General features: G+C 54.5%; 1 long non-coding RNA gene across 1 annotated transcript; it reads left to right on the top strand.

The window, feature by feature from the left end:
• Window positions 1-2,015: 2,015 nt before the first annotated feature.
• LOC131492892 (uncharacterized) lies at window positions 2,016-2,975 on the top strand. The gene is made up of 2 exons (XR_009252334.1): window positions 2,016-2,340; window positions 2,553-2,975. It is a non-coding gene; the product is annotated as an uncharacterized LOC131492892 (long non-coding RNA).
• The last annotated feature ends 5,626 nt before the right edge of the window (window positions 2,976-8,601 follow it).

Genomic DNA, 8,601 nt, shown 5'->3' with positions numbered 1-8,601 from the left:
AAAGCAGATGCTGCGGCTGCTGGTGGCCTGTTAGGCTCGGAGCCACATCCCTCCCCAGCCCGAGCCACCCTCCCCCATTCCTCGCGCTGCCAATGCACCCCCCACCCCCACCCCATCTACCGCCTTTGTTTGGGGCCCTGCTGTGGGCCTGCTGCCCGGGCTGCCTCGCCATCCCTTCCCCAGCAGGCCAGGGGCGCTTGATGGAGCCCATGCTGGGCGCAAGTGCGTGTGTGTGTGTGTGTGTGTGTGTGCAAGTGTGCATGTGTGATGGGGGGGGCACGCCTTAGCTGATGACAGAGCCCCCTCAGGGACTGTGGAGATGGTGGGTCACCAACTTGGCCAAGGACACCCAGGAAGCCAGAGGCAGCGCCGGACCAGGGCTCAGACCTCCTGGGTGCCGAACAGGGGCAGTGCTTTCTCCCTCCTCCCCCCAGGGACACTTGCAGCAAAGTGTCCCTTTCTTCCCTCCATGGCCTGTTCAGGAGCTGTCCCTGGGCAGTGCTGGCCCCACATCCTTCCTCCTGGGCGCACATCAGGCTGGGTCCTGGGGGGCATCGCTCCTTCCTGTAGCCTAGAGAGGAAGGCCTGCCCCCCCCCCCAGATCCCACTCTAGGCCAGTCTGGCTCAGATCAGCTTCAGACTCGAGTGGGGACTGAAGATCAACCTTTTGGCCTCAGCCCCATGGTAGAGTGTCTGGGGGACCCTGCACCTGGGATCCTTGCCACAGCCACCAGCAGAGCTCCTGCTTTGGGGTGAGGTCTTGGCCCCTCCCCACCCCTGCCCCCCCGCCAGATCTTGCTGACCACTCAGCTGTAGGGTGGTCCCCCATTCCAGGCTCTCCTTTCTGCTGCCCCCTTTCCTTTGGGTTGCAAAACCCCAAGCAAATCAGGGAACAAGGGTGCACAGAAACGGAGACCCTTCTGGACGCAAGACTCTGTTTCCCCATTGTTTTCTGGCTCCCATCATCAGGCTTTGCAGGTACAGGCTCAGCGGAGCTACTGAGCGCTGTTCTGGGCCAGCCAGGGATGCGACAGTGAACAAGACAGCCTGGGCCTGCCTTCACAGAGCCTTGCATCTGGCTGGGAGATGCTCTGTGACTCCACCTGGGACTGAGAAGTATAGGGTGGGAAGACAGGGAGGGAAGGGCCCTCACACCAAATCCAGACTCCTCCCCACCCCGACTTGACTTCCTGTGCCCCTTCCTTCCTTCCTTCCTTCCTTCCTTCCTTCCTTCCTTCCCAGGACAGTGAAGCTTCAGTTGGCACAGATGCCCTGCTATTTGACGTTAAATCATTGATGCTGGAGCTGATCAGTTGAGCAGAGGGTGGGAGAAATGGCGGTTCTAGCAGCTTGGTTTCTGGCGTGCCACACCAGCAGAGGGTCCCCTTCTGGACCCACCAAGACCCCCACTCTCAGGCTCCCCACTCTCGGGCGTGTCCTGGCCCGTGTCCACTTGCCTGGGCCCTCCGTGGCCACCTCCAGTCACACTCAGGTGTCCGAAACCTCCCCTGAGTGGCCTGTGTTCCCAGCCCTGGCTTTCTCAGCTGTGACTGTGTGTGTCCCAAGACAGGCACTAAACCACTCTGGGTCTCGTTTCCTCCCTGGCTGGCGGAATGGGCTGGGGGCCTTGCTCACCCTGGAGGGACTCGGGGCTGGTGGCAGGTACGAGAGCTGCTCAAAGTAACAGCTGTGTTTTTGTTACTGGTGACCAGGGGGATGGCTCGCGGAGCCCTTTCCAAACCCCACGCCTGGCCTAGATTCTCAGTGGCCAGCCAGACGGGAGAGGACAAGGATTGATCCACAAACATCGATTGAACCAATTTGGGGCCAAGCCCTGTTGTGGGCAGACAGCAGCTGGCACAGGGCCTGGCCCATGACACGTGTCCAAAAAATAACTGCCGAGAGAAGGAACGGATCGTGCCATGAGTATAGAAGCTGCTGGTGTGTCTCCGGCCCCCAGGGAGCTTACAGTCCCCCTGGGACACGAACGTGGGTTCTGACTCCAGCTCTGTCCCTCTGTAACATCGGGAGCTCAGTGACCTTGAAGACCATTTCCTGCTGGGATATTAATACCACCACTAATAATAACAGTAGCCGTCGAGGCAGGAGCAAGCCTGCTAAAATTAGCTGCACCTGTTGAGGGTACAACACGTGCCAGGCCCTCTCCATATGTTCTGACGTCAGTCCCTGCTGCGTGAGCTGGACGCAGCATCTCCATGTTGACAACCAGGGGATGGGTGCTCCGTACTCGCGCAGGGTCCCGGAGCTAGAACAGAACTCACGGCTGTTTTGGTTGGGCTTGGAGGATGGCAAAGACCAGAGGCACCCAGCTGACCTCAAGTAAGGGAGGACTGAGTGAAAAGGGAAACCTCGTGGGGACTGCGGGGAGCCAGCCCCCAGGCTGCGGGCAGGGCAGGACTGTGCCGTGTGTGGTGTGGGGACAGGGGACGGGAGCCCTCCCAGAAGGGTCCAGAAGTCCCCGGAGCTGCAGTTCGGCATCACCCCTCAGCGGGCCTCCTTCCTATCTCTCTGCTTCTTTCTTTCGGTTCCAGATCACCTGCCGAGTTCCCTTCTTCCTCTCTGTATGTCTGTTCTGGACCCCCAGCCCCTGCTCCTCATAGATGCGGCTGTCATCCCACGGAGTCTCCTCTCGGATTCTCTCCAGATCCCCTCTCGGCCTCTCCCTCGCCCCCATTTTACTTCCTACTTCCCAATTCAAGGTCCGTGACCCGGGACCTCTTTTGGCCCCTGCCAGACCCCCCCCAACCCCCACGTGCCTTTGGATGGTCAGACCCCACCCTTTGTCTGTTCAGCTGTGGGGAAGGGGTGCGTTCCCTTCTCCCAGCCGTCCTCAGACTTGGCCTCAGGGCCCTGTTCCACTATGAAAAATTATTGGAGACTTGAAAGGGCTTTCGTTTATGTGGTTGTATCTATTGATATTTACCATATTAGAAATTAAAGCTGAGAAATCATAAAATATTTATTCTTGAAGAACAAGGACAAAGCATTACATATTAACATATATATTTTCATGAAAAATAACTACTTTCTGAAATGAAAACGTACAGGAGGGGCATCACTTCTGGGTGTTTTGCAGATCTCTTTAATGACTCACCTAAGAGAAGACAGCTGGGTGCTCATGTCTGCCTTTGGATTCAGTTTGTTGATGCCCCTAGAAAACCTCTCTGTATATTTGTTTCCAAAAGAGAGAGAGTATATAAGGCACACAATGCCTTCTAACTTCGCAGAGCTTCTGGAAGAACCGGTGTCTTAGATTGTCCCTGATGTGGCCCTTGCAGGATTCCTGGTAGTGCTGGGTTCCTCTACAACCTGACAAATGCCATGGGATCCCAGCAGTCACACGAAGGCAGGACGCTAGGTCCAAGAGCCCAGTGATTCTTGGAGCTGGACGCAGGAGGTGAATGGAGGCACGACAGATGGGTGTATCTGGAGAGGCAGAGGGGAGAGGGAGAGTCTCCCAGGCCGTGGGAAACGACTGGGCACATCTTCAAAGTGGGAAGGCGAGGCATGGGGCCAAGGCCGACCGAGACCTTCAGGGCCCCAAGCGCTCGAAAGATCACGGTGCTCACTCCCACCCTGCATGGCAACTGAGAATAAAGTTTATTTTCCATAGCGACGCTAAGCTTCCTGTGTGTGTTGGAAGTTGAAATAGCCTCCTTCTAGTTTCTGGATTGCAAAACTGTGGGTAAGTGCACAGAAGCAGAACTTGTCTCCTCTTTTCTGTTGGTGCTGGGTTGTGTTAGTGCCTGCTGTAAGGGCTTGCTGTGCTGCTTGGGTTGTGTATGGACCCTGGGGGTAAGTGGCGAGCGGGGTGAGTGGGGATGGGAGCTCTGAGAGCGCCGGGCATTCAGACCCTACTGCCAAGAGAGGGTCTGAGCCGCCTGGCCTGGAACTGCCCTCCGGGGGGCAGATGTATCAGAAGCTTTGGCTCAGCCTGGAGTCCCCAAATCCGGGGCTGGGTGGGACAGTCTCTCCCGTGGCCTTCGTTTTTTCCGCTTCCTGTGGGATGGTGGACCTCAGTGGGGGGTGGGGGAGTGGGAGGGTCCTGGAGGTGGAATGACCCCCACCCCAGCAGAGAGCCAGAGGCCTGGTCAGGGACAGAGGTCTCAGGGCTGTGCGGCGGTTTGTGGGCCCACTGGCTGTCTGAACGCCAGCTCTGCCATCGACTCTGTGCCTTAGTTTTCTCATCTGCAAGGTGGGGTTAAGGACGCCCAGCTCACAGGTCTTGGGGGTGCATGTCATGTCTCCCTTGGCATCCTGGGACTGGAAGGGGCCCCTTCCTTCTCCTGCCTGCCAAAGCCCCCCAGGCCAGGAGACCCCATCTTGGCCACAAGCCTGTTTCCTGGTGGGTGTTGTAAATCAGCTGTTCTGCTTCATTCCAGAGCTTCTCAAACTGTGGCCTGTGGAGCGCAGCTGCAGCAACCTGGAGCTGGGTAGAAATGCAGACTCCAGGCTCCACCCCAGACCTGCGGGGTTAAAGTTTCTGTGGGTGGCACCCAGGAATCTGCATTTTACAAGGCCTCTTCTGACGCTTACAAATTTTAGAAATCACAGCTTACACAATTCCTCAACAAAAATGTGACATCTAGCAGGGCTGACATTAAAAGTGGATGAGTGGGGTCCCCTGGGGGGCGCAGTCCGTTAAGCATCCGACTCTTGATCTCGGCTCAGGTCATGGTCTCACGGTTCGTGAGTTCAAGCCCCACAAGCGGGCTCTGCACTGATAATGTACAGCCTGCTTGGGATTCTGTTTCTACTGCTCTCTGACCCTCCCCGACTTGTGCTCTCTCTCTCTCTCTCTTTCTCAAAATAAATAAACTTAAAAAATTTTTTTTGGAAAGGGGGGATAGGTGTTTTCTGCCTAGACTTAGAATTATTTATGTATTTTTTATTGAGGTATAATGGATATACTGCATTATATTAGTTTCAGACATACAACATAATGATTCAATATTTGTATATATTACGAAATGATCACCACAATCGGTCTAGGTACCATCTGTCACCGTACACAGTTACAGAATTTTTGTCTTGTTCTTCTTATGATCAGAACTTTTAAGATCTACTCTCCAAGTAACTTTCAAATGTCAGTGCAATTTTATTAACTGTGGTCACCATGCTATTTATTCTATCCCCTCCCCCATGGCTTATTTATTTTCCCGCTGAAAGTTTGTGCCTTCTGAGCCCCCTTCACCCGTTTTGTCCCCCACCCCCTGCCACACTGGCAACCATCCGTCTGTTCTCTGTATCTATGAGCTTGGCTTTTGTTTGTTTTGGTTTTTGGATTCCACACGAGGTCATGTGACATTTGTCTTCGTCTGACTTATTTCGCTGAGCATAATGCCTTCTAGGTCCATCCATGTTGTTGCAAACGGCAGGGTCTCCTTTTTTACAGCTGAGTAATATTCCATTGTGTGTGTGTGTGTGTGTGTGTGTGTGTGTGTGCACGCGCATGTGTGTGTATTCTTTGTCCATTCATCCACTGATGGACACTTAGGTTATTTCCACATTTTGGCTACAGTAAATAATGCTGCAATAAACATGCGAGTTCATTGAGGTTCATGGGGCAAATATCCCTTTGAATTAGTATTTTTGTTTAGAAACTTATTTAAACTGTCCTCTCAGTTGTCCATCCATCCATCCATCCATCCATCTATCCTTCACTTGGTAGACATTCAGTTGCACTAGCCGAAATGGGTAAGCTTGCCCCCACCCCAGGCCCCTCCAGCTTGCCACGAGGCTCTGCTGTATAGCTGAGGAGATGGCTTTCTGCCTCCTTGCTTCTCCAGGCATACTACTGGTTCTGCGGGACAGTCCCTTGCTTTAGTCTGAGGATGTCTCTGGCCTCTAAGCCTACAGAGGCCACCCAATGCAAAGTGTCCAAGAGGGAAGGGGGAGAAAACAAAGTTTATTTGGCATCTATTGTGTGCCAGGTGTTTCCATGTGTGCTGTGGCATTTCACCCCACCCCCCCGACTCCGATCCTCCCTCTGTACAGGGTACTAGTATTCTCATTTCACAGATGAGGAAACTGAGGCTCTAAGAAGTGGAAGGACTTCAGCAAGCCTGTAGAACCTAAAAAGTGACAGAGTCAGAATTTGAACCCGGTTCCTCCTGCCCCCAGAGACTGTGTCCTTTCCTCCCATGTTGTTTCGTTTGTGGTGGGTCCGAAGATTGATAGCTGGAAGTTGAAGGGCAGGCTTGGTCCTGATTTGGGACTTGCTTCTAACCGCCTGTGCTGTCCGGAGGTTGGCACGCTATCTGTGACGTAATGAGGTCCCTGTCACTGGAGCTGTGCAAGCAGAGACTGGGAAATCCTGTGGCCATGGTGGTCGCCCTGTGTGTATGTGTGTGTACGTGTGTGTGCACACGTGTGCATGTATGTGTGCGTGTGTATGCGCATGTATGTGTGTGCATGTGTGTTTATATATGCGTGCACATGTGTGTGCAGGCATGTGCATGTACGTGTGTGAATGTGTGCACACACGTGAGTGCATGTGCGTGATTGTGTGTGTGTGTAGGGCAGGACTGAGAGAAGGTGACTGAAGGCCTTCTGCCTTCCTCGGTGGGCCTGCCCGGGCCTGCCCCAGGTCAGTGCCCTCACAGATGGGGGCTCTGCGGCCAGCTGCTCATTATCTGTGGCTCCTCTGAGGGTGCCCTGCCAGCTCCCAAACAGGAAACATGTCCAGAAAGCTGTAATTAGAGCCAGGAGCCACAGGCCCAAGAGGTGCTTGCTGCAGCTTCAAGTGCAGACATGCTGCTCTGGTTAAGTCCCTGGGAGAGAACCTAGTGAGTCAGGCCCTTAGATCCTCTCCCTGCATGTGGCACCCCCACCCCACCCCATTCTCCCTGGAAGGAGACCAGCTTTCGCTGGGAGCCTCCTGGGTGTCTGGGTTTCACATATGTTCTCTCTTCCAGTCCTCTTCAGAACTCCAGGAGGGAGGAAGCATCCACCGTCATGCAGGAGAAGGAGCCCGGAGGCCCTGAGATGTCATAGGACTCACTCAAGGTCATCCCACTATGGCAGAGACGAGATCTGAAGTCTGCCTTTGGGAGTGCCTGATCACTGATCAGTGATCAATGATCACTTGATCATTCTGGGAGAGAGCTTGAGTCAAAGGTGGGGTGCAAGGGGCCAGTGGCACAGGTGGAAGAGGACTTCGTGTCCCTGGCCGAGTCCTGGGTCTGCCCTGACTGGCCATGACTTCCCGCAGCCTCTGGGAATCTGCCAGGGAGCGATGGGTCCCTGCTGTCTCCCCACCAGGCTGCTGGCCCGCTATGCGATTATGGTGGTTTCAAAGACATGGCCACAGACTCGTTAACACTCTTTCTATTGAGAAATGGGGTCTATGTCCCCACTCCTTTAATCTGGGCAGATTTGTGACTCTCCCCCTCAGAGGATGTCAGAAGTGATGCTAAGTCAGTAAAGACCATGCAGCTTCCATTTTGTTGGCTGGAACTCTTGGAGCCCAGAGCCACCACATAAGAAGCAAAAAGAATCACTAGCCTGAGGCTGCCATGTTGTAAGGAAGCCCAAACCATGTGGAGAGGCCATGTCTAGGCACAAGTCCCTGCGGAGACTGGCTATCTAACCTCCCCAGCTGTTGGAGTTTTCCCAGCAGAGGCCCCAGACGTCGTGGAGCTGGGACAAATCATCCGTGCTATGCTCTGTCCATACCCCTGGCCCACGGAAACTGGGGGCAGAGTAAAACTGTTCTGTGCCACTAAGTTTTCAGGCGATTAGTCATGCTGCAGTGGACAGCCAGCCCAGGTGTGCCAGCCGGGACTTGCCAATGCGGTCACCTGAGGGGTCCTACACAGAGCCTCTTTCCCCCATGACCCCTGGACAGCTGGCTGGGCCACACTCTCAGGGCAAAACGTTGTTCCAAGGGAAGGGTATAAGACTGGGGAGCCCTGCGTTTCTTGGGGGTGCTGTCTGTTCAGCTTCCTCTGCCCACTCCCTTCAGAGATGAGCTCCTCAGATCTCAGACCTGTGTCTGCCTCGGGGTCTCTTGGGCGTGATCCCCACCCCCTTCCTTCTTACTCTGACATCTTGGGCAAGTTACTTGACTCGGTTTCTTTAGTTTGGAAGACAGGGATGATAAATACCCGTGCCAGAGGGTTTACTGTAAGAGCAGTGACTTGCACTCAGTGGCCCATTACTACTATCTCGGGAGTCACCCTCTCTCTGGCCCCGTATGCCATGTCCACATGCACACAGGGCAGGCCTGTTGGGCCTTTTCTGGAAGTTTCCTCGGTGTTGCCTCCCTAGTGCTCCTGGCTGACTTACCTAGTCTCCTCCCTACTCCTGTTCTCCTGCCTCTGGACTTCTGGAATCCCAGCCTATGTGGCTTCGGGTAACTCCCTCCTCCTTTTGTGGCTCAATTTCCCCATTTTTAAGATGAGGCAATTGGGCTGGCTGGTGTCCAAGGGCCCTTTCAGTTCTAGAATGATCCAGGTGGTTTTCCTTTCTGGGTGGGGAGCTTGCTGCTCCTCTCCAGGCTGAGTCTGCCTGGCTGGGAACAACTCAGGGGGCACCCGTGTCCCTGAGTCTGGGGCTGCAGGAGCACCACCTAGGGTT

This window comes from Neofelis nebulosa, chromosome 13 (assembly GCF_028018385.1).
Source record: "Neofelis nebulosa isolate mNeoNeb1 chromosome 13, mNeoNeb1.pri, whole genome shotgun sequence".
Classification (NCBI taxonomy): domain Eukaryota; kingdom Metazoa; phylum Chordata; class Mammalia; order Carnivora; family Felidae; genus Neofelis; species Neofelis nebulosa.
This window is presented reverse-complemented; position numbering and strand designations above follow the sequence as displayed.